Source organism: Seriola dumerili, unplaced genomic scaffold, assembly GCF_002260705.1.
Source record: "Seriola dumerili isolate Sdu_G_001 unplaced genomic scaffold, Sdu_1.0 BDQW01000003.1, whole genome shotgun sequence".
NCBI classification, from domain to species: domain Eukaryota; kingdom Metazoa; phylum Chordata; class Actinopteri; order Carangiformes; family Carangidae; genus Seriola; species Seriola dumerili.
Window position 1 is genome coordinate 1446863 of NW_019174258.1, and position 25057 is coordinate 1471919.

General features: G+C 41.9%; 1 protein-coding gene and 1 long non-coding RNA gene across 3 annotated transcripts in view; both read left to right on the forward strand.

Annotated features, from left to right (window-relative positions):
• The first annotated feature begins 16374 nt into the window (after positions 1-16374).
• Positions 16375-17353, forward strand: LOC111221988. Its single transcript, XR_002665110.1, has 3 exons — positions 16375-16448; positions 16884-17032; positions 17296-17353. It is a non-coding gene; the product is annotated as an uncharacterized LOC111221988 (long non-coding RNA).
• Positions 17354-21494: 4141 nt separating this feature from the next.
• Positions 21495-25057, forward strand: part of LOC111221567 (furin-1-like) — a 78473-nt gene continuing 74910 nt past the window's right edge. The window contains exon 1 of one of the 2 annotated variants that reach the window (XM_022745021.1): positions 21495-21809. The gene's annotated coding sequence lies outside the window, so the exon portion shown is untranslated. Of the gene's footprint in view, positions 21810-23857; positions 23939-25057 lie in introns of those variants that run through there. The other variant, XM_022745029.1, reaches the window with a different exon arrangement.

Genomic DNA, 25057 nt, shown 5'->3' on the forward strand with positions numbered 1-25057 from the left:
TTGTCCATTTGAACTAGTTTGTTTCAGAAAATAAATTTTATTTATTCATTTTCAAATTTATTCTGCAAATGTGCATACAGTTTTCACATTTATTTTTTATTTTATGGCATCATTTTGCATTATTATTTTATTATTATTTTGTTATGCCTTAAAATTCAATTTTCCCTCATATTAGTTAATTTTTATATGGTACAACAGATGTCAGAAACTTACATTCAGGTCAGTATGTAACCACTTTGTAGGGAAATTTGAGTACATTCTTGTTAATCTTGACTGATGTAAAGTGCAGAAAATCTAAATGAACTGAACTGAAAAATCAGAATATTGGCTGCTCTGGTTTGGTCTGTTAACAATAAGTCATCAAGTGACTGGGGAAGAGCTAAGTGGAGTGATAGATCTTAATACATGAGTGCAGTGCTTGTCCTGTAGAGGTCACAGGTTACTATTCGAACAACGTATACTGGTCCTTGGGGGTCACCTTGCAGCCACTTTGGTTATGTAGCACTGTATTATATATATGTATATACTGTCACCCATAAAGTTGGAATAGTTTTGTTTTCAGACACAATCCTCTGTTTATTCCTATTTAAATGCATCAGTAATCACTTTTGACCAGGTGCAATGATTACATTATGTGTCCCAATTACCCAGGTGAAATGAAATAAATCACATTGTCACAATCATTTCATGGAAGAAGGAAAAAAATATTTTATTCCAACTTTATGAGCAACAGTGTATATATGCTAGTTCTGTTGTCCTTGTCAAGGATTTGATTTCAGTGACTGGGCAGGTGTTGTGCTCTTACTTTATTACCGTTTCTTTTAGATTTTTAAAGTGACACTGTGTCCATATACCTCCTCCAAGGGCCATAATGGTATGAAAGCTTAAAGAAAAGTCATAACCAACACTAGAAACAATTTTGGCATGGAGACATGGACAAATCGTGAGATAATTTGTCTCATTTTCAGTCTCAGCAGCAGCAACATTTTTGCAGGTTAACCGTACTGTAAGTCCCATACTACACCTTCAGCATTTTGTTATTGCTGGAGATAAAAAGAAGCTGTCTGGACCTTTCCCAAAATGTCCTGCCAGACCACACTCTCATATATTGTACACAATACTATAGGACACTGCCCAAAAATAATGCATGGGATCAGTGGAAACCTGTGATGCGGGGTGTGTTATCTTAAAGCAAAGATAGTTATTGTAGCTTTAATGTACAACATGCAGCTGTTTTACATTGTCGAAAATAAACAAAACGGGGTTAGAAGCAGGAGAACATGATGAGCACATCCATACTTCTAACTCTTAACTACTTTCCAACAAGTAATGTGAAGTATCTTCATAAACTTCATAAAATCAACGTCAGTCACTTCATAAAGATGCACTGGCTAATGGGCCTCCCGACCAGCTAGACCCCTGCGCCCATGTCTCATAGATCTGGTCATTAATCCATTTAAAAAGATGTGTACATTGAGGGAGTGAAATACCTTGCCTCTTTTTTGACACCTTTAGTTGGGAATAAATTCTGGGGGAAGTGGAGTTTCGTGTCAACCACTCATGTCTTATGATGCTGAACCTGACCCAAACTTACCCTTATTTTAACCAGTTATCTGGGCCTACTCCTGAGTCTTGGAATCTAATATCTACCAAGCAACAATGCTTTGAATTATAGCCTCACAATGACATTTTTTTCTTGCAAGTTTTTAATCACACACCACTTTTTTCTACCTCCCATTCTTGTCTATAAATATACACTTGAAGAAATTAAAATGAAGTGCTGCTTAATTAACTGTAAGCCACTAACACCAAGCTTTGCTGTGTTTTTTTTTTTTTTGCAGCTGACTGGACCACACACTGCTCTTAAAATGAGGCTTCAACATCTGCAAAGCTTCCTTCTCTCTGTCCTAGAGAAGTCCAAGGCTGGTTACACTTAATTTGGAGCATCAGCTGTTTTTACTGCGGGGAAAGCAATGCATGATCTCTTAACTGTCAACTATAGCAGTTAATATAAGATTAATGTTAGGTCATATTTTGTTATGACTTGTTATGACATAGTATTTTTGCGATATGTTTGGCTAAATATTTTGCTGATGCAGTGATCCTGTTCTATTTAGGCCATTTGTACAATGAAGTGATGGATTTACAGCTACAAGGGCATGATACAACTTATGCAAAGCCTCTGGTGGGCAGTCTGTCAACAGTCCTTTATCATCTCACTCCTGACACCAAGAAAACTAAAGGCCATTCTCAGCATCACACAAATTATGGCAAAAAACAAAAAAACTCACAAATATTGCATATGAAATTGAAATAAATTAATCATGCTCACACTAAAACAGCAAGTGAAATTTAAAAAAAAAAATTCTGCTAGTAAATCAATACAAAGATAGACTCGGTATCTGGATAATGTAAAGTATTTATGCTTTTCGATTTCTATTGGACGATGGGGACAGAAGTTGGCCTTGGACCAAGTATTCCAATCTGAACAGCTAGTTTCCCCAGCTGATTTCCCCCATGACATGACTGAGTTTCCAGCAGAGAGAAGAGGAATGTATGGGGTGGATCCAGTTTCTCATTGAATATTCCCGTGGTGAATCGAGCCCTGCTGCACTGAGTGATCACTGTTCCCTGTGGTATCAATAATACAGGAGGAAGTTATTGTCCCCCGTGCAGGCCGCAGTATCATACAGCTAAAGCAAGTGGAGGGAGGAGGTGGTCCTTTCACTCAGCCCTCTTGGGTTTCAGGGCCTGCAGACAGTGGTCTGACTCTGGGGAGCCTGCTGCTTTGCCCTTGCACAGGGCTCAATTGTAAGTCTGCCTGACCGAGGGATAAATGTGTCTAAACAGTGACAGCCTGCACAGTCCTGCTGGCCAGGTCCCGTCGGTAAGACTACACCCTCAACAAACCCGGTCGCAAGATGAGTCCCAGCTGAGAGACAGCTCAATAGAGAATTAGTCAGTGGGAGACATTGGACAGTTAGAGAATCGGATAGATATCAGGGGTGTGATTAACATGATCCAGATTTTCACCTTGTTTGAGCACCTAGCTGAGTGCTGTGACCTTCCTGTAGCCTCATGGAGGTGCAAAATAATGAACTGGGAAAACAAAATGATATATTGATATATTTTACATCCAAATATAAGCAGTGACCTAAAAGACTGAGATGTGTTTACTGTTTGTCAGCTCAATCACACTGCACTCTCCTTCTTTCTGTGCATTGTCGTATAAAACAGTCAACCATGCTGTAGGATGACAAGAAAACTCATGAAACATGAAACACCCAAAACCCCAGAGCCAAAAAAAAAAAAGCAAATGCTCCAAACAGCTAAAAGAACAGAGAGTGAGAGATAGAGGACAGAGGTGGGAGGGGTGCGGAGGGAGAGTGAAAGGTAGAGAAAGTCAGAGTGATGGTGAAACAGAGAGTTGCACTCGGAAAGAGGTCAGCTGTGTTGACAACGCTAAGTTAGAGACGATTAAGAGGATACTTAAAGACATGAATGGATCGTAACTGTTGGTGAGTACAGAAAATGTTTCTCCTCAGATTTTCCTTATGGTGAGTAATCACTGATGTTTAAAATTTACAAATAGGTTATAGTCATTTCGGTCATTATCTACTATGTGTCAAACTGTCTTAAATCTCTTTAAGGATCAGAACTGGGTATTTAATTATGTGTTCGAATATCTTACTTCATTGTCTTTCTTTGGACACTCTTTTGAGCATCACATTTGGACCTACTTTCAATAGTTTTATAAGTTAATTACATTACCGATACTTGTTTTAGTAACCATGCAGTGAAACTGGTAAGGTAATGTGGCAGTCAGTCATTAAGGTTTAATATCCCCTCTCAAGTGAGATACTTTACTCCTTGAGTCCAAGGAAAAAAAACAGCATCCATTTAAACAGACGGTTTTGTGATATTCAATAGGAAAAGCAGCCCAGAGAGAAAGATGTGACACCACTGTGTCATTGTGCAAGTTGGCATGAGATGAAGATGGCAGAGAAAGGGCCAGGGATGGCCGCTCTTAGATTCACAAGCATCATCGTTTGTGCTGTTTTACTGGGACAAGGATCCCCTGAGAAGACAGGTGAGTGTGCCACCAAAACATGTCATTACATACAACAGCTGTATGTTTTGTTACAACACGTGCTTATTACATGATCCTGACTCAAACTATCTGTAATGGGACTCTTTCAGGAGGTGGTAAAGAGGACCGCAGAGATGACATTCTTAAGGAGATCATTTCAAAATGGAGTAAAGGAGGTGGTTGGACTCCTCTGAATGCTCCGCCAGAAACAAACAAGGACCAATCTGTCCACCCTTGGGTGAGGAATATCATGGGGAGCCTGAAAACACTTGGTCTTCTTCCCAGCAAGAACTTGCCTTCACTAAACAAGCCAATTGACAGACACCGACTCTCTGGCTTCCTCTACAACATCTCTCTGTACCTCCAAGAGATGGGTGCTGAGCTAGAGGAGGCGCCGGCAGAGCCAGATGAGGAGCAGCTGTGGGAGAAGGTGCTGCATTTCTTTCTTCAGTCTGAAGGGAGTGCTGCACTGAACCAGTGGAACGGCCGGGTGCCACCCCGACCCAGCGTCAAAGTGCAGGACTGGTTTTTATCCCTGAGGGGCAGTCCTCACTGGGACTGGCTCCTGGGACTGCTGCAGAGTCTGATCACTCTATCAGAGCATCAGCCCCTCAGGCCTCTCTTGACTTTTTTATCTCAGAACTGGAGGACACTGAGCGCTGTGCTGGAAGCTACGCTTCAGGCTCTGGTCAGTGGGACCTATGGCCAGGCCAGCGCAGGCCTGCAGGGCTTCATCTGTGCTCTGAAGGGTCGTAGCGACTGTGCCTTCAGTGTTAGTTGGCTTCAGCAGCTGCTGCGTTTCTTAGAAACACGCAACTGGAAGCCTGTGGTCAGTTTACATCCAGCAGGAGAAGGAGCTGAACACAGTAAGGGCTCAGGTGTGTTTGGACGTTTGAAGCCCTTCAGCTTGCCTCCTGAGGCCATGAGGCAGGATGGGTTGTCTAGAAATGCATCTCTAGAAGACACAATGGCCACAGAGGATGATCTAGACTCCATGCAAAGTTTACTGCTGCATGCATTATCACGTTCAGGTGGAGGAGAGCGAGGGGGCCACTTGCCACAGAAAAATCTAGCTCTTGTGCAGAGCTTGGATGGGCTGAGGAGGGGCCTCCTGCACAGGGTGGGTAGTTCTGTTTACGGTAACCTGAGGAGGAAAGTGTCACGGGTTACCATGGCACTGCTTGATGATGTCAGCACCCTGGTGGACGTGCCCCAGCCCAACGCTCAGGGCCGGTGCTCAGTTGGTGAGTTTGTGGAGCAGTTGGCTTCAGAGGCTTTTTGCACAATCAATCACAACCTGCTGGCTATTTTCATAGAACATTTTAATGTTGTCAGTCATGTTTAAATCACATGCTTTCATACAAACAATCTCATAATAGAATCATTAGGTGATTAAGAAAGATCTTTCATGACAAACACTATGTGGATGCACTCACACATTTGAATACTTTGCTTCAGAGAATGATTATGAGATTATGCTACAAGTTTGCATAATGATAATAACAGATTAATTCAAACATATTCTAGTTAAGAATCCAAGATTGTGTTTTGTTTAATTTTCCAAGCAAAACGCCTTTTGGCCCTGGTTTCACCTGAAAGATACAGGAGTGAATGTGACAGTGACACTGCTTTAAAATCTTTATAATCATCGTGGTCACTGAAAGCACCTGTTGTTATCTTGGCTAATCTCTTTATCCTCTCATTGATGTCAGTAACATTATATCTTGGGCATTGTTAGCTGAGCTGCACTGTTACATCAGGCCTATTTGTGTACTGCAGGAGCTTTTTCCACCACTCATTCACTTTGATTTTCAATTAATATTTGCTTTTATTTGTCTTTTTGAAGGTGACCTGAGGCAGCTGATCTTATGGTAAGATACTTTGGAGATATGACTCATTGCATTTCACATGTTTGAGAGTAATAATTGAGAACAACAACAAAAAAAAAATCACATTTCTATCATCTGTCCATGCATATGCAGGGGGATAAGGCATAACGTGTCATGGAACACCCAGGCTTTGGGTGCGAGTTCCCAGGGTCTACCAAGCTCACTCCCATTCCTGTCCTGCCCTTCCACTGGGGGAGATGGAATAAGATCGCAACAAACACCAGCCTACTCATCTCCTGAAACAGCTCCTTTTTCACCAGCAATCTCCAAACAAAACCGCCTTCATGGACTCTCTACTGCACCTCATCGCTCCCAGTTCAACCAGCTGCAAGCCGAGAGAACGAGAGAGAGAAATGACCAGCTGAAAGAGATGGAGTACTCCACCTCCTCGGAAATCCTGGAGGCTGCGTGTAATGAAACCATCCCAGGCTTGACAGGTGTCTCCAACTTCACTGTGTTCCTCTACTGTAAACTGTTCGAAGGGGAGAACGGGTCCGTTGATCCTGCAGTGGCTCAGATGGGGCTCGACCTGCATGCCACGTGCTCTGATGCGGCTTGGTACCTGTCTGCTGCAGAGGAGGACTTCCTTTGGGTCCATGTCTGCAGTGAGTTCTTTGCCCAAGAATTCAACAACACAGTGTGTGCCAACTCTTCATTCTGGCTGCAGAGAGCACATCAGGTAATGCGTCACTTTTTTGATGAGTATTTGAGTTGTTGCCTGGGAACTTTTTCATAAACGTCTGTGTCTTGGCAAGGCACTGACAACATGCTATTTGTATGTACTTGTGCATTGCTTGTTTTTTTTTTTACTCACAATTCCTTTTAACTCATGTAAACTTATCCCTGTTTTACTATTTGCAGGCTGCAGTGACAAAGGACTACCATTTTTTTAATCAGACAAGCATAGACGACTTGTGTGTGCAGCTGTCGGGTGAGGTGATAGGAAGTCCAGGACTCGATGAGAACTGTCTGGCTCAGTTGGGCAGCAGGTCGCTCAGTGCCCAGGCTTTTAGACACTGCTTCCTGCCGAACAACTCCGTCCTGATCTCAGCTCTGTGCGGCAGAGAGTCCGATGACTCGCACCGATCCTTGCCAGAGGGCAGCTGGGCCGCAGTGTACTGCTCCAAAATACTCAACTTCTCCCATGCTGACACCGACGAGGAGACTTGTCAGTACAGGGAGTGGTCTGCGCATCGCTTCACCAACATTACCCTCCTGGAGCTCTGTGGGCAGACACATGGGCTGAGAGAGTACATCTGTCTAAACAACACTCTCTACAATCACCTGCTAAGATCAGTGCCTCAGTTTGCTGACTTCTGTGCTGATCTGCAGGCAGGACTCGAGAGCAGGAAGTGCTTCCTGCAGAGGTTTTTTGACATACTCCCAGCACGATACGAGTTTGACACATCACAACTGTGTGTGGACCCGGCCCCACTGCTGGTCGACATCCTTCACAAGCTGAGTGTGTGCGAGATCGAGGGAGGGGAGCGTGAAGGGTTTTTAGTGGCGCTGGGATATGTGTTGCGAGTGCTGGACTTCATGGTGGGCCTCTCTTCAGGTCTTGATGAGGGGGAAAGAGAGGCGAGGCAAGGTTTGGGTCAGGCCATCCTCCTCTCCAGTCTCCTTGACAACACATCCTGGGCCGCGTTGCAGCCAGAAGCCTCCATGAGCGTCCTTCACACTCTGGGGGTCTTCCTGCGCAGAGAGCAGAACGCCACTGTGAAAGAGGACCTGCTGAGCTGCTTCAGTGTAAGATAGCTGACTGACACAAACACACACACACACACACACACACACACACACACAGATCAAAGAGTGAATAACTTTCTGCTGTCACATCAGCCCGTGTTGTGGGACCTCATCCAGAGGGACGATAACTCATCTGCTCTTAGGGTTCTGCTGCAGGTACTGGTCCGTGCAGCTACATTCACATTTATCATTACACAACACATCACCTCACTGAACTTTATATTTTGTTTAATGGCTCTATTTCTCCAGGAGTACCTCCAGATGCCAAGAGACAGCATTCGCACTCTTGTGATGTCTGCTGAAAAAGATGCAGTAAAGAGATTTCTCTCCCATATGCATCAAAGTTGGGACCAGCTACAAGTTGAAACCAGCCAGGTTTGTTCTAAAGCTCCAAACAAAACAATAAAGGTACCATTTGTGACACTTTTCATTAAGCTAATTGTGCAGGTAAATGCCCTCAGCCTTTATTACAATGTACAGTTCTAATGACTACAGTTCTATTCTATTGCATTCTTTTGTGCTGTATCTATTTGATGTGAATCTATGTTTTCATGGCCCGTGCATGGTTAAAGAGAGCCAAACTGAATACACATCAGTTACTGTTCTGCTCTTTTGTTTTCTCTATCAGGCTTCTCAAAAAGAGCGGCAAGCCATGGAAACAATGACTGCTGCTTTCATCCATAAGTTCCCCCGAGTGACCCCAGAACTGTTTGTGGACCTGTCTCAGTTCATACCCTTCATGTCTGTCTCTGACATCATGAGCTTCCCCGCCTCCCTGATTGTCAATGACAGCGTGTGAGTTACCGACCCAAGAAACATTTAGTGAGACACAGTGTGGCTTCCGGTCCTGATGCTTACAGCTTCTGCTTTGCTCTTCAGATTGACAGCCATTCGCGACCACAGCTCAGGGATGAAGTCGCTGCAGAAGAAGGCCTTTGTAAAACGGCTCTTGCAGTCGAGTGTTGTGGGTGATGTCCCTACGTGGCCACCTTACTTTCTCAGTTCCATCCTCCCGCTTTTGCCTTACCTACCAGTCAGTTGTTTTCAGCAACTGACATCGCAGCAGGTTAGCGGCCATTTCACTGATTCCAAGCTCTTTACATTACCGCTGTATGTCTTCTTCACGTGTTAATCTGGGGCTCTTACATATGCATAGCAAACAAATCAAAGGGAAAACCTAAATAAATGATTAGAAAAATGCTTCCGTACAGGACCGCTCAATTGTTTTATGAGTATAAAACAGCATATAAATCTTATGCTATGGTTATCACAGTCACCAGATGTCAACTCAGGTAAACTCTTATGGGAGATTTTGGAGAACTACACCAATCGTCATCACTATATAGGCTATTATTAGTTTATCTTGTAATTTGCCACCCTTCTGTGTATAGTTGGTGAATTTTGTTTTCAGCTGGTTTCACATTTTAATCTGTGGTCTCTCTCTCTCAGCTTGCTCCTCTGGTAGAGTTGCTAGGCAATGGCAGTCTGGACGGTGTAAGGGGGCGCCATGTGCTCCGAACCCTGATCAGCAAGAAGAAGAATCTGACCAGTGATAACATACTGAGGTGGGACCTATGTTCATATACATTAAGTAAAAAAGCATATTTCTCCATAGCATTAACAATGGTCAAAAACTCCACAGTGAAGCTTTAATATAGATGCAGAGTTTCAGTCCTGCAATGTAAACATGACACTTTGGGAACTCACTGGTTAGCATTGATGACTCATGTCAGAGTTTTGTTTTGGTGTTAATGTGCTGTGCTTTGCCAGGTGTTGCACAGTACATCTAATTCTCCTTCAGCAAAAGTTGGGGCTGTCTTTGTTTTATGATCAGCGAGAGTGAAGGATCATGACTTTTGCAGGTTAGGAGTCCTTGCATGTTACCTGGATCCGGGAGAACTGGGTTCATATGTTCAGGACTCAGCTGCATCCTCTGCTTTCTGGCAGCGGCTGGCTCAGTGCGTGTCAAAGGGGTTCATCAGTGCCAGCGGCAGGGTGAGGGGTGCATGTTCTTACTGACGTTTATTGTATGTGCAGAAAGCCTTCTTTAAACCATTATCATCCGTCAACTACCGCTCTGTTTTCTGTGTTGTTCCGCGCAATGTCTCACTAACGGTCTCACTGTGTCTCATGGATAGTTGTCCTCCTGGTTGATACCAGCAGTTCAGGCCCTGAATGTCAGCAGCATGGCTCCCTCAGAGCTGTCTGCTCTCAGTGGTCTGCTACCCCAGTTAGGAGCTTCCTTCCTGCTGTCTCTCCCCTCACAACAGCTCCTGGACATCCTCTCACAACCAGGGTTACACAGATATTCCTCAGCACAGGTCAGCAGGGGTTGTGTTTTTACTTTCATGCGTTGCTGCTTGTCATTCTTGTCTTAGGAAATGTTGCTAAATGTTCTCCACCATTTATTAGATATCAGTAATTTTCACTTGTCCTCTCCCTGCCATATGGCTTCAAGTGTAACTGTAGATCCACAATTAATTTGCTACAATATCTCATTAAACATAGGTGAAATATGTGACCTTTACCTCAAATACTGCAGTGTTCTTAGAATGTGAATACTTTTAATACACTATTTTGTATGCCAACTTCATTAATTTTTTAATACCTTCTTCAGGCATTTCAAATGTTATCCAAAATTTCCAAGGACACCAATGTAAGTAGACATTTTCAAAATATTTCTGCAGAATTTCAACCAACTGCACACTCACCATTGTGTTTCTCTCTCCCTTTCCAGCTCACCGTGGAAAAACTGTGCAGACTGAGGCCGTTACACTCTGGTCTGTCCCCCGCTGTGCTCAGAAACCTCCAGTGGCCTGAGATTGGTGAAATTGCCCACTGTCGGTGCTGGAGAACATTGCTAACTGAGCTGAAGCCTGGCCATAGAGCCATGCTGTACAATGCAGTGCAGGAGGTAACAGCCCTTTCTGTCTGAAGTACATCAGTTATCACTTCTCTTATATTTTCATCCCTCCTTATAATTTGCTGCGTCTCGTACGTTGTCGTCACATCTTGAGTGAAAGACAGAGTGGCGGTGCAGAGGTTTTGGCAGTTGATGTGATTTAACATCTCTTACGGACTGTGTAAAAAGCCTAAAAACCTATTGGGAAAAAAAAAAAAACTGAGCTACATAAATCTGGCTAATCCGGCACTATGGTTTCCAGAGTTTTCACTTGATCCACATGTGTGAAACTATGCTTTGTGTTCCCTAAAAGGATTTTAGGTGTAAATTTCAGTGGGTTTTTTTTTTTTGTGGTTGTATGTCAACAGGCTTTACACAGAGACGTGCAGAACATCACACAGCAGGTAAACTGTCTTTTACCATTTGTCCCTCTGAGGAACCTGATAGAGGCCGCGAACAGAGAAACAATCATGAGAGATACCAGCATGTACGGAGACATACACTGGTCACCACAGCAGGTGCGCATTTTACTTCAGTCTGCTCTTGTGTGCTGTGTAACTCTGCATTGATATGACAACAATAAGTTCCCAGTTCTCTAAAGAAGAAAAAGTAACCAGATTCAGTCTTAGCTCCTTTTAATCTGCAACTCATTGGATATGCTTCACGTGAGCCTTTCAGGATATTAATACTCCATACACATCAGCCGCCATCAAGCTAATTAGTTTGGATGTTGTACAATGGTGTAGAGGAGTGTAGCATAAATTAATAATGGCTACCTTAAAGGGATTTTGTCACAGCCAAGAGTGTATTAACCGGCTTTCACCACCTGTTCTCAGCCTCTCAGCCTAACAAGACCTAAGTCAAATCAATAAAGACTGCCTTTTTCACTATGTAGCTACACTGAAATACACTGTGGCACTGCATATGAAGCCTAAACTGCTCTGACCAATATGTTAGATAGTTATCAAATAGATTTAAGGTCCCACTTCAAAAAGGATTTCACTGCATATATTCAACACAGTATATTTAATGTGGTGCGGTGTCATGAGTGATAAACCACCAGTGTTTCATTCCACATCCAGTCTGGTAATTTTTCCAAAGTGCGGACTGCTTTTTAACAAAACTACAAGTTTAAAGCCCATGCTGTGATCAAGAGATCACTAAAGCAGCTAACCTCAACCTTAAGCTGCCTATTAAATTCTACCTAGACGTTCTGTGTACAGTACTCTAGTCCTTGTTTGAGAGTGACACAAAGGAAAGCTCATAGTGTTCAAAATGGAAAAATCTTTAGTAAAACATAAAGGTTTGGGTCTAATGTTGCCAGGACGGAAGGATAGGATCATGAAAAACGTTTGAACAACAGGATCCATCTTCTGTGTGATGCCAAAAACCAAGAATCTGACATTCCACAACAATCTGACCAGTTTTTAAAATCTTCTCACTCTGGACTTGAACTCCATAAAATGACATTTTACCCAAAATCTTTTAAGCATTAAACACCCAGCAACTGTACAGTACTCTAGGAACATGGGGAATACTGCTGGTATGTTGTATGGTCCCTTAAAGTAACTACAAGTTGATTTAGATTCTTTAGTTAAAATATTGCTGTTAACCACAGTCAAAACGCTGACTCTGACACTTTCTTTCTGTACAGGCTCAGTTTCTGTTCAAAAAAACCTATGAATTTAAAAACATTACCATCGAGTCCGTGAGGTGAGTTGGACCTACTGGATCAGATCGTCCATACGCATGATTTTAATCAATGAGTAATTTTTCTTACAAACTCAACACAAGCAGATCAAATCATCAGTCATTTTCAGGTCAAATACTCGATTGAAATAATAACCCGGCTTTCACCTGTAGGGCTCTGGGTCATGTTGCCGGTGGAATGAGCTGTGACTTTTTGAGGCTTTGGACCAACGATACAGATTTTGCAGAGCTGCTTCAGTTTGTTAGTGAGCTGCCTGGAGGCACGAGACCTGCTCTGGTGAGGAACATAAACTTCATCACCCCTCAAACTCTTTGTCACGATCTCTGACAAGCAGCCATGATTCATTCGACTGATTTGCTAATGCATTAAATGAATATTGCCATAACAAACTGAAAATGTTAAATACTAACAAGTTTAGACGTGTTTTGGCTGTGTTACCAGCGGAAATGTATCGTAGAGGAAATAAGGAAACAACCTGAACTCGACCTCAGTGTTTTGAGCTCTGGGTTTGCTGTGACATTACCGTAAGTATCTCTTTATTAAACATGTATTTTACTCTTTTTCATAGATGTTTTACAGTTTATCCAAACATTATTATAATGACACTTTTGCTCTGTTCTTTTCCAGAGTGACGATGATAGAGAACCTCTCTAATGCATCCTTCAGAGCCATTTTAGACCACATCCACACACGCTTTGCTGATTTCCTCAGACTGCCACATTACAAGCAGACGAATTTGGCTGAGAAGGCCGTGACTGAGCTGGTAAAACACAATATGTTTTAGGTAGAAAAGTGTAATCAGAAAGCAGTTGTTGCATGTAATTTATAAGCATCATTCAGAAGAAATAAAATTTCCAAATTAACCTCAGGGTAATTTAAATGAGAAACCATAACCATGAGTACCCAGATTAAAGTGGAACTCAGAGATACTATTTCTGGTCAAATGAAATCAGGGCTTGCGTCAGTGATGGTGAGTCATGTATTTGGTTTGTATTAATGGGGCAGAGAGAACAAGCTGGTTTGTGTGTGCTTGCTTGAGAAGCCTCAACCAACAAATGTTGGGAGAGAAAACAGATGGAGAGGAAGATTCAGGCCATAGCCTGCTTCATCCTTGCAACAGCTTTTCACACAAGTGAAGTCATATCAGTGTGAAATCCTTGTAATCCAGGTCCCCTATGTGCATGTGGTGCTCTGCAGGGCTCTTCTCAGGCTGAGGAGGAGATTGACGGCACCACTCTAGACATCCTGGGGCCTTTACTGCCTTTCTTGGACCGGGACAGTTTGGCCCTGGTGGACAGAAGAGCTCTGGCTCTGCGGCTGGAGGAGATGAGAGGTTTCTGCCTTCCTAAAGAGGCTCTGAGAGATATTAGTGCCCTGCTCACTCAGAAAGACTTACTCAGGTAAAGGACTACATTTAGAAAACACTACAGGGTCCTGGTTATGACACATTGGTCATTAATATGTCATATATATGTCATATGTTATAGACAGGTTTAAACAGTATGTATTTTTATGATATTATTAAGAATCAAAGTGTCCAATGATTTAAAAAAACGACAAATTGGCCACATGCATACTACCAAAAACAAACAAGCAAAAACTGAAAAAACAATCACAAACAAGAGTAATTATGAAATATCAAGACATAAAATGCTTATTCCTGTGGTGTTTTATGGCTCTATAATGGTTCATTTTCTGATAACAAATGTTGATTTCAAGGCTGAATGCTTGGCTCTTAAATTCCAGGAAATGTTTCAGGTGGCTGTTCATGAACTCATGTTACAAACTAAAACAAGATTAAGAGGCTACAGCCATTCTAGCAGCTATTTTGCAAGCTAAGGCTGATGGAAATTTGGTTACTTTTGCATGTTTTTAAACATAAAACAAAGTACAGATGAACAGAATTCATATGATATAATACAAATTGAAATTTCGGCCTAATGGTGGTGCTAGATGAAATGTTCAAAGATACCAAAGTCTTTAGGATTCATCCTGGGCGACCATGAATGTCTGTATCAAATTTCATGGCAATCCATTTTAGAGATGTTTCATCCTGGACCAAAGTGGTGGTGGACTAACTGACAAACTTATCCCATATTGCTAGATATATTCAGTCATATCAGTAAAGGATGCCTCAACATTCACATATAAGTGAATATAGTAAACAGAAATTTTGATCAGGGAGTAATAATTCATACGTATGAACAAAATACCTTCAGCACTTGTTAGTTTAAAGTAGTAGAATAAACCTAGGAGAGCAGAACAGTTTGGATTTAGTCTAAAATACATTCTCATGCCTGAAAAAATCAGCACTGTGCCTGCAGTAAGACAAGGATTACTTAAAACAGCAGCAGTGGTAAGATTTGTGATTTGTGATTTGTGATTTGATGCCAGGGAGCCTTCCACTTGGCAAGTTGGAGATGTTGAACATTTGGGCAGGTTGGTGTTTTCTCTCTCAACAAAGCAGATTAACACCATCCCACTGGTAAGCACCCAAAAGCACCATCCCATGCAAGTAATTCATTTCACTGCAATTTGGTTTTCTGAGATTTATCCTAACAATTTCATGTGTTATTGCTGTGCAGACAGTGTTGAATCAAGACACGGTGGAGCAGGTGCTGGTGGGTCAAAGGCGCTGGGAGGACAGTGAGGTGGGCGGAGTGTGTATCACTCAGTGTATGGACCAGCGTCGCCAGAGACAGCAGACCCAGAGTCTCATTCGAGGGATTGTCAAAGCACGGAGCAGGAGGGCAAAAGGTTCAATGAATATTTCCTGCAACTCCTAGTGCTGTTGTTACACTGTGTCTAATGCATTTTACCTACAGATAGAGCAACTGTTATCAGTTTACCACTCCATCACTTGTGACCTACACAGTCGATAAGTGTCTATGTAAATTGGGAAATTTCTTTGTGGAAGCTTCTGTAGCGTTGCAGTGAATCCACCACATGTGTCTCTTTGAGTAGCGCCAGTTCCAAGCTGTGCAGACATCAGAGGGACGTTTCCTTCAGCTTGGTCGTCCACTCAGCTCAGCCGTATATCGCAGGAGGATCTGAAACAGTGTATAGAGGTTTTTGGTCAGGACGCCTCGCTGAGCTCCGAGCAGCGCCGGTCACTGTGGGTGAAACTCAGGCAGGTCAGTAGAAACTCAGCTCTACTAAAGACCATGCAAAGTTTGGAATGCCTCGGCTCGTGATTTCTTTTGTATTTGTTTGTTATTTTCACTCTCATGTCTTCCACACAAACTGCTCTCCTCTACAGAAATATGAATACAACCTGTTCCCTCCCATGGATTGAGCAGACTCTGTTTGGGTCTGTCTGTAGGAATAATATGTATCATCCTCAAGATTTATTCAGTCTGACCTGTGGTGCAGCAGTTCTGTCCCCCACACAGATTTTTTCCCCATCAGGCTGCGACACAATTCTTGGTAAAAAAAAAAAGAAAAAAGAAATGCATCAGCCCTAATGATATAATCAAAATTTGACTATTGGTGTCTGAGAATTCCTGCTTTTATTTAAAAAAATAGCTTTTGCCCGTGGAATGTAAATTTGAAGATAAAAAGTAAGAAGGCCAGTAAACAGGCTGTTGCATCCTGACTGATGGTTTCCAACCCTGAGAGACAAGGACAGCTGAATAATACATGAGTAGTGTTTTAATATCAGTATAATCTATGTTTGTCCCATGCTCTGGTTCTTCACTTAATCCAGTCCTTCAGTCCGGTGAGAGAGCTGAGGGCGGAGCAGGTGCTGGCTCTGGGCTCAGTGGTGACTGAGATGGGAGAGAGAGAGCTGCAAGATGCAAATCTCACTGACCTGGGTGTGTTGGCACATCTGGGAACGCTGACAGGCTGGAGCCCTAAAAAGGTGAACTTTTGAATTTTTCATCCTGATGTAAAACTGCAGGAAAATGACACAATCTCAACTTGAATACTCTGCGGTAAATACTACTGTTTGCTGTCATTTCAGATGAGAGCAGTGATTTTGGGTGTGATGCGGAAACGCAAACTGAAAGTGGAGCAGTTAACAGTCGTTGATCTGGCAGCATTTGGCCATCTGATCTGTGGTCTGTATCCCTCAGAGATTAAGAAACTGACCCCTTACAATCTCAGGTCAGTCAGATACTTGATGTATCATTATTTTCATTCCCAAATTAATGCAACACTTAAAAAAAACTATTTAAACTATTTTGCCAAATTATCCATTATTTCCAAAGGAGCAATCACAACAATCATAATAACATAAGTCAAACACGAGACAAGTGACATCGACCAGAAGGAATATGAACAAAGTTGGACATATACAGTAAAAAGGAGTTGACAAAAAAAGCTAATTTTCTAATTTGTAAAAGTATAGTAATGAAACTCGGACTATGTGGCATTACAGAACAGCTTGCTTGTAGTTTTGAGAGAGAGACATTAATTGATATCACATACACCTGCTGACAGATGTAGGACGCACATTTCTGAGCAGCACAAACCTCATGAAAACGTTTTACACGCACTCAGAGGGATATAAAGTACTGAATCTTTTTCCTCAACCTGCAGTGTGGCTGTCCTGTTCCTGCGGGAGATGACCCTGCCATGCACAGAGCAGCAGATGGAAGCGTTGACAAGCCGGTTGTCCAGCCCGGAAGCCTTTGGTCCAGCCAGTGCTTGGGGACCAGAGGTCTTCACTGAAATTGGGACATTGGCAGGTACAGCACTGAGATAATATCCCTGGAGGTATAAACTTCTTTGCTATCAACTTTTTTTTTTTATTTTTTATTGCTTTTCTTTCAAAGAGTGAGGAGGGCAGGAGAAAGAAATGACAGTTCTTGGATGGATAGGCACAATTAAAAATATCCCCAAGGGTACAGACTTAAGGGTGAAAAAGGGCAGGTTTCTTTTTAAAACGCTTCCTCTGATTTTATATGAGAAACATTAATTATCTGACAACAGTGTTTGTCTCCTGGTCCAGCGGGCCTGGAGGATATGGTGCTGTCGGCTCTGGTACAAGAACAAGTGGAAGGAATCACCCCTGAAGCCATTGCTCTGATGTCACCAAAGAAGCTGGCAGTGAGTTTCACCCAGGAATTTAGGGCTATTTATTCAGGATAATCAACATAGCAATATCTAACGTCAGGACAGATACATGTGCATGTGCTGTATAAGTGGCATAAATGGAAGTTTTGACTAAATCGTTCGATGTTGAAATATTATACTTAGCTTCTACTGTGAAATAGAGGAAACATTACATCCCATTCCCTGCAGACATTTTGAGAAGTCTCATCAGGAAGAGTAAATAAATAATCAAAGGAATGATGGCCTAATTCTGTTTAGCTGCTTCAGTCTCAGGGTCCTGGTGTTGTTCATGCTGCCTCACTGTCACACTGGCATGACTTTCTGGGACACGCAAACAGAACAGAGCCATGAAATAGGCCAATAACAACTAAAGTACAATTTTTTTTTTTTAATGTTATTTATGTTCATAATATTTAATACATTAGGTCATTATCATGACATACTACTCTATTTTCTGTAAGTTACTAATTATTTAATGCTGAAAGACTTAAGACATTTAAGAAAAAAAAAATCAACATAAAAATATTCCTCCTTTAAAATACATCTGCTTCTTTTCCTTCAATAGAAAATCCAGGATCTATAAATACAAAAATTTTTTAATTTCAAATGTTTAACAAAACATCTCTTCACTGAAAATTCAGTGTAGGTGCACTCAAAATATCAAGTTTCACACCCATGTAAGCTGCATGCATACTAACATGCTACTTGTCAAACTGCACATACATCAGTTAACAATAAGCAAAGCACATTTCTGAGTGAAGGAGGACTTTAATGAAACTGGCTGACTCAGAAAAACAATCTGAGAATATAAACCAAAAGCAATCACAGTGCCATACTACATCTGCATTTCTGCCAGTAAAAAGGAGAATCTTATACAGAAAAAGGGCTGTTACAGTGGGTTGGGATACACATGGACTAATTAGGAATGGAGCAAGACGCTTATGCTCTCCAACAAAATCATACCGGACAAAGTAAATTGTGGACTCATATAAAGACATACATAAAAAGAGCATGCAGTAAGGGACACATAGAATATATTATTTTATTCAGGGAGAGGGATATCAATAGGAAACCCCCTTCCCATGTATATGTACATGTGATGGTTTAATTTCTTTACTGTCCATATTCATATTAAAAAATGTTGCCATAACGTTTGACAAAAGGGTGCTCCCTCTTTACCCTGGGTGCCTCCCCTCAGATGACAAAGTTTCCTGCAGGAGTTCGTGCTTGTGTTGGATGTCTGTCTGACAGGTGGTGTTCAGTGCAGTTCAGCTGTCGTGGCTGAGTGTGGAGCAAGCGTGGGCTGTCACAGAGGAGCAGTGGACTGAGCTGGACACCGAGCAGAGACACGCAGTTGGACTAGCTCGATATGAAGGAGACATCCTGCTGGAGCTGAGAGGTGCATCCACAGAAAAATAATTGTGATAAAATTTCATTTTAATAACCTGCTTCATAGTGAGTCTCTGAATGTTATTTTATCTATTTGAGTAAGTTTTTGTGAGCACTTACACTTTTTATTATGATATTACTTGCCTGTACGGAGCAACCAATATGATTTTTATGTTGTGTTTATATGGTGATGATAAACGCTCTGTTCCTCTGCCTCCACAGGGAGAAACCTGGCTCCAGCAGCCCTGAACACAGACAGCCTCGCTTTCTGCTCACTGGCTCTGTGCCTCTTGTTATGGCAACTAATCTGAAATGCTGGAACAAATTTAACTGTCCATTGACCTCTCTTGGTATCACCATCTTATTTGTACTTCAGATAAATATTTTGAACTGGTCTGCTCCCTCTGTGTGTTGGTCCTTTCATTTACATTACTCTTGACTGCTCTGCTGCACATATTTCACTTTTATGTGAATTATGAGCCTGGAAGAACATAAATCACTCTATGTAGCTGTACCATGTAGCTATACTGTTTTGTTAGAGCAATCAGAGGAAGTGATCCAATGACTAATGTTTATTTGACAAAATTTACAGGGAAGATGATAAAGCAGAAACATTTGTAATGACATTTTATTGCAGTGACTACACACCATGGTCGGACACTGAGTCTATAACTCATGAAAACATTTTGTCTTTTCTCAACGGAGGATAAAATTTGAATATCTTCAATCTTTTCCTTTAAATTACATGTTGGGGTCTATAAAATGTATTTATTTATAACTTCTATTAGCTCAGTAACACCTACCATTGGGCCCTGTGACCTCTATGGGAATCTTCCTTCCAGTAGGACCTAGTTTGCAAATTTAATTACAGAAATGCTTCAGATTTGCTGTATGAATCTTTTCTAAGTACAATACCTGTCTCACTGTTCTTTTATATCTAAACTTTATGTTTAAAGATAATTTATTTAATTGCACATTTAAGGAATTCGACCCACTTAGCTTAGTATTAGCTTGTGGTCCTGTCTAGTACAGGGTTCCTGAGTCAAACTCTAGTTTCAACACTAGTTTTATCTGTTATCGTCCTTGTGCATATTTCTTTTCTTTTTAATTATTTTTAGGGCATCTTATGCCTTTATTAGATAGATCCAATGGAGAGGTAACTGCAAATGAGGGGAGAAAGAGATAGGGAATGACATGCAAAAAAGGTCACCTGCCTTATGGGAACCAATAATGAAAGTTGGGTTAAATGAACTCATCATGAACTGTCTGACACAAAAAAAGTGAGACTTGATAGGTTAGTATTATTCCAGCATTAGGATAAGCCACCAGCTGGTCTGGGCAAATGATGGAGCTGTCATGTGCAGTTGGATGCAAAAGTTTAAGCACCTCTGGGCAAATTACATATTTTGCTGATTTCTGAAGCGAAAAGATGTAAATGCAACCCCTGCAGCACAGACATTAAAAATTAGCCTATCTTCAGATGTTAATGCACTGTTGCAGTCCCTTGACATCAACATCATTTAAAAATCTCTTGGTAGATCTGTGTGAGCCTAAAATATCCCACTGATAACTGATCTTCCCTCAGAAGTGATCTGAAGGAAGAGTTAGGGGAAATTTCTAAATCAAGAACAGAAAGACTTAGCTGGTTGCCAAAAGTGTTTGCAAGCTGTGACATCTGCCAAAGGAGGATTTACCAAGGGTATCCAAACTCACTACCCACAATTACTGTTTCTTTTTTTCCCTATTCTTTAAGTTTATGAAATAAAAACAGCACCTCCAAACAGGTTAATCTGGCCTAGAGGAAACTGGCAATTTACTGTGTCTGTCCTGTCAACACGTTTCTCTACCAAGCTGGCGTTTATTGGCATGCAGTCGGCTTCATACACGTTATTTATTACGCGCTTTTCAACTATAATAAATGTTCCACCTGGGTATAAACAGGCTGTTTGGCAGCTGCCAGCCTCGGCCCCAGATTAAGGCTGCCACGCGGCCTGTGAGCAGCAGGTGGCGGTGCAGCAGCGCCGCTGCTCGGTGAGGAGGTGTTGCTCTAACGTCTCCACTTTGTCCGCGGCCGTGACGTATTTCCTGGGGCTTGAAGGGACCACTCAGCTGTACACCGGAGGGCTATCATGACTATTTATAACCAGCGATTCTCCGTTATCTATTTTTCTGTCGCTTCACCGTGCCGTCGTCGGCACTAACGTCGGTTTGTGTGAGACAACAACAAGCCGGCTCGAGCAGAATGTAAAAGGAAGCTGGTAAATTGAGCCGTTTGTAAGTTTCCGTCTGCTCCAGCTTGTATTTTTACTTGTTTGGGCTTCGTGGCTGGCGAGTTTACCGTGCTCCCGGCTACGGGACCCCGCCACAGGACAGGACAGGACGGGGCAGGACAGTATATTATCTCATTGATCCCGCTTGCTGTTAGTTTTTGTGTGTCGGCTTGAAAGGGGGGGGTCTCTCTCGCTCTCCCTCGCTCTCCCTCTCTCTCTCTCTCTCTCTCTCACTCACACACACACATGCCTAGCTGACGTCGACTGCGCCGCGTCCGGTTTCTGTGGTTGTTCCTGCGGAGTGGCGAAAAAAAAAAAAAANAGGGGGGGGGGGGCTCTCTCTCGCTCTCTCTCTCTCTCTCTCTCTCTCTCTCTCACTCACACACACACATGCCTAGCTGACGTCGACTGCGCCGCGTCCGGTTTCTGTGGTTGTTCCTGCGGAGTGGCGAAAAAAAAAAAAAAAATCGTGGTGGTCGTGATCCACACTGCTCTTGTGGGAATGAGTAGTAAAATGTGAGAAAGCCAGGATCGGAAATGTTCGTCAGGGGTGGATGAGAGAAGAAGAAAAGGGGAGGCACCTGTGAGACGGAGCAGGTCAGCCTACCGCGGTGTCAAGTTTGCGTTAATCACGGCGCGGTACAGTTTCAGACATATTTGTCAAGCGGAGGAGTCTTCATCGGATCCGCTCCAGCCGCTGCTCCGAGCCACATTATGACTACGTGTTGTTGTCACGGACTTAACTTGTGAGGTGAGTCCACCGACCGCAAACTCACAGCGTTACTCCTGTCAGCTGATATATTTAAACCCCTTAACTTGAGCTCATAAAGTGTTAGGCGCTGCAGGCCAGACAGGGAGAAGTTTTCCTCCTTCCCCAGCTCTTCTGCAGTTAATCTCTGTTCCCTGTAAACACTCAGCACTGTGCGTGTTGTTGACACTTTTTGCTTTGCCTTTATTACTATACTCTTGATATGTGTGTGATTATGGAGGCTGTGGCGCGTAGATTCATTAGGAGTGAACTTTGATATCAGAAATGCAGATCTGTGAAACGCAGCTGTAAATGTGCCATTCAAAATATGAATCTAGGATGTTGTTTGTTTTTGAATTGAGTTAAGTTATTAACCTCTCTGGATGACTTGCTCCGATCTGCATTTCTTTCATGTACACTCTTTATCTGATGAAAAATAATCTGGTCAGATATGAACATTAACTTTTAAGTGAAAAGATAAAGTGTAACCCAACACTGGATTTTCAGTGTCACAGCAGATGTTACATTGAGATATTATGGGACGTGACCTGCTTGTGTTGTTTGTGCTTCAACTAAATCCAACAGTGTAATTTTACTCCTCCCAATATTGAGCTGCTGATTGTTATGGACAAACACTAGAACAAGGTTACAGAGCCCCTTGCATGCAGTTACATGTTCCAAATGAAAACAATGCTTCTCAAATAGACAAAGCATATTGTTCTGAATGTAAGTGTTGTAAGAGGGCCAGGTGGTGTCCATGTACAGTGTGATAACATGTAGCCGTGTCTTTATGTTGTGCAAGAATTTCCATTCCATACAAGCTCCTTAATGGAATTCACATGTGTTCCTGTTCTTATCTCTGGAAAACTGAACCCAGAGAGGGAAAAATTAGTTTGAGTTGCAGGCATAGCAGAAAATATTATGATTATCAAGTGTTTTTGTATGAAGCATTAATGCTGACATTGTTGCAGGAAGTCTGTGGAAGGTGTTGACAGCACTTGGTAAAAAACAAATGTACCGGACGACAAGGGTTTTGCTATTGTTTTTAAGTACTGTAATTAGGAGAGTCAAGCCATTAAACATCAAATGGGTTTTACAATAAAAATTCCTATAAAAAATTACAGCATACTTGCAAAGATCATAGAAAGGTCCACCCAAAAACCAATACTTTGTGAAAAATGGTGTCTCTGTCTACACCCTATGACACTGGATTGATGATGCTGACATGTTAAAGAATTAGGGGCAGATATTAATTAGTCTGCTGCCTGCCTATTACTTGGTAGCTTACTATGTCAGGGCCATGTTGTTGGTGTAATAGCTATAAACCCTGTGTTATACTCACAATCTGCCATGATGCTACTTCTCTTTATCGCTGTTTAGGATCTTATATGGTATCTGACTGGTGAAGTTATATCTCGCACTATTCATCGGGGAACGCTAGTGTAATTTTAGTGTTGTTTATGGCATATTAATGAATTAACTTGCAATCGCTATTGTTACTGTCATTTTGCCACGCTGCCACACACAGCTTGTTATTTCCCAAATACACTCTTGAGGGCTGTGTGAGTGCGCCTGCATTGAGATATTGATTTCTTGCGTGTCACAATGTGAGAACTAACAGTAATTATAAGATGTTTGAGTGGGAGCAAAGGGTCATATTGGATAAATGTATGTGAGTTGGTTTTTATCTCATTAGAATGTAAATAATAAACTGATGAGGTGTAAACTGTTTCCTTTTAAAAACATCCCGATGAGTTTGGTAATGAGGCTGCTATTATCCTTTGTGTTTAATCATACTTGGCTAATTATAATTTGGCATGGTTTTTTTTCGGTTATAACCTCTCCTATCACAGTCTGGCATATGGTATCATTTACTGTGGTAACACTAAAGACCACTCAGAGGGACAGTTGGCTTGTGCTTTATCTCTGGCGAACAGTAAAGTAGCTGGACAGTTGTTATGCCACAATGTGTGGTTTTCACGCTGACGTTAAGAAAACTGAGTGGTCGAGTGCCTAGATGAGGTCACAGGCGTCTGTACTTAAAATCAGAGTGAGTCTCGAAATCAAACAGAGCTTTGGAAACGTTCACATTCTGTTTACTTGTTGCCCCAAGGCAAAGAGGACAGGGTTGAGTGAGTACCGCAGGACTTTTCTCTAGCTTTCTTTATCTTTCTTGTTTACTAATTTTCATCGTGGGCTGTACTTTAAAATTTTGATGGATTTAAACCTGATAAATACTAAATATTGGTTTAAATAGCCAGAGTTAAGCTGCTGCTTTTGAACATGTCAAAATGAGGGAGAACTGAGATGGGAAGCAATTGTTGTTCGTCAATTTTTGTAGGAACTGAGCTGATGATTATAAAAAGTAAACATGTAATTAGTGTTGGTTGTGGATCCTCGCTACTTAGACATATGTGTTTTATGAAATAGGCTTAAATGAGCAGGAAACAAGGACTGAGAGGTAGTGGAGCAATGCGAGTGTTACAGTTCACCTTTGAGAGACACTTGCCTTGGCACCTGACTTGTTTTATTTGGTTTAATATACATGGCGCCTGTTTTTAATACTGTGTAGCTGTCTGTAATGTGAAATTAGCTGTTATCCAGGTATCAATGGAATGAACATCTACTGTTGAAATGCTCGGCATGGATTAGCAGCTTGTCGTGGCAGCTCACAGCCAGGCTGACCTGTAAGCTTGCTGATCGCTAATGATGCAGCTCCCTGTACTTTGGCTTCACAACACACTGAACCAAGTCTGTCTCAACGCTTCAGACATTTACTTGTCACTTTGCTTAGAAAACTTCTTGAGATATTGCTGTCAAAAATACTCTGGCCTTCATGTCTTTTCAGCAGTTTAAAGTTTTTAAGTCTTTTTAAGTTAAATTGTGTTCAACTTCACATTTTTATCAGTTCCAGGCATGCATTTGTTAATTGTAGAGGGTACAAGGGTTTCAAATATCGATTTGAATAGCCACTAACTAAACAAGGCTTCTTTTTATAATAAACATTTCAGGGTTGTAAGCAGTATGGCCAAACACACAGTCGCATATTTGTCAGCCTGTTATCTGTGTTAAGTCTGTGCCTGAGAGTTGCTCAAAGGAGTTGTTGTGACATTGTTCAGAGTGTGTAAATTCATGGGAATTATGTTTTAACGATGTAAGCAAAAGAAGAAGAAGAAATTATATTATCGAGGGAGTTCAGGCAGTCAGATGGGAAATTCAGTCACTACATAGATTGTTACAGTGGCAAGAGT